The sequence below is a fragment of the Notothenia coriiceps genome, unplaced genomic scaffold (genome assembly GCF_000735185.1).
Source record: "Notothenia coriiceps isolate Sejong01 unplaced genomic scaffold, NC01 NC01_scaffold00037250, whole genome shotgun sequence".
Taxonomy (NCBI): Eukaryota; Metazoa; Chordata; class Actinopteri; order Perciformes; family Nototheniidae; genus Notothenia; species Notothenia coriiceps.
The window spans coordinates 7807354-7809038 of NW_011369951.1; positions in this window are offsets into that span (position 1 = coordinate 7807354).

Consider the following 1685-nt stretch of genomic DNA (forward strand, 5'->3'; position numbering starts at 1 on the left):
TGCACTTTGCACCACGCACACACTAAAAAAAATTCCACGCGCTCCCGCGCTCACANGAGTGCACTCGTGGATGAAAAATACATTTTCCAGCAGTATCCCGTTTATCAAGTTTCTCTATTGCTTCTGTTAACTTGATTTTGAATTGCACTGAAGCCAAATTAAGTAACTATACAGAATGATATGGACAAAATAACAGATAAACCCTTTCAGTGTAAAGCGGTGTAATCCAATAATACAAAGTATGGATTGTACAACTACTGCAATCAATCACTTTTGTTTAATGGATTTTACAGAAACCTTATTTTCATTTTTTACATTCATGCAGATATTATTTCTGTCTTTTTCTCCCATGCAAAGGCTGGATTTGTTAAGCTTCAGAGGGGAGTGTGTGGGAGAGAAACTCCCTCTTGAGCAGGGGTGTCAAACTCAAGTCCCGGGGGCCAAATCCGGCCCGCGACTTCGTTTTATGTGGCCCCGCAAGAGCTTGCAAGAATATAATACATTTATTATACGGTTACATGCCACTTTACAGAAGCAGGTTGCCCATAAACTACATATCCCACAATGCATCTCGTTTTGTGATATGCGCACTGAAGAGACTTGCAATTATTTGCCCTGGACTATCCGATAATAATCCAATTCAGAGGCAATAATGTAATATAATACATTATTTTATATATATATTATATAGTTACAACCGGCCCTTTGAGTGCAACTTTTATGCGAATTTGGCCCGCGATGAAATTGAGTTTGACACCCCTGCTATACATGGAACAAAACAATACAAAACCTGAGGGATGGTGATGTTTGTCAGTCGTCCCACAACTTTGGTTATGATTGAAACATGGATTTTGAAAGATATGTTAATTTACCACATATGGTTCGGGTGTCCACACTCGAACATGTAGTGTAGACAGACAGACCTCTGACAAGGTCACAGATAAAAAGGCAGACAAAAGAGATAGAAGTGCCTGATTTATTGATGACAATGTTGAGAAGTGATGGATCTGGGAATGGAGGGCGCATTCCTTGTAGAGAGAAAAACTGAAATGTGAAGGAAAGTAGAACAAGAAAGGAAACAGTCAGACATGAACATCAGAGGACAAAAAAGTGGAAGAAAGCCTAGCAAATATTGTTGATGAATAGATGGCAGAGGTCTAACAAAAGACATTAAGAGTGACAGAAAGAAGAAGAAAATGTGAGAAAGAAAATCTGAAAAAACAGAAGAGGGATTAGGGAAGGAAAGAGGGAGAAGGCAGAACAAAGTCGCAAAATTGAAAGAAAGAAGAGATAAAGGGAGAAGGAAAGAACATAAGAAAGACAGAAGCGATACAAAATAGGGCAGACACACATCGACGAGAGAGAGGGAGATAAAGAAAGACGCAGTGGTGAGGAGGAAAAAGGATAAAACAGATTTTCTAAGCCAGCCAGGAGGAGAGTGCCAGCTGTGTTTATCTGACCTCTGACCTCAAGGCCACTCCAATCTCTACAAGGCCTCAGTGTGACTCACAGGCGTACGTACACACACACACACACACACACACACACACACACACACACACACACACACACACACACACACACACACACACACACTGTGTAGGCCAGATCAAAGCCTGACATCCTGCACAAACCCCCTCTACACAATGAAATATGTCTCTGGGCCTCTTTTTCTCATTTTTCTC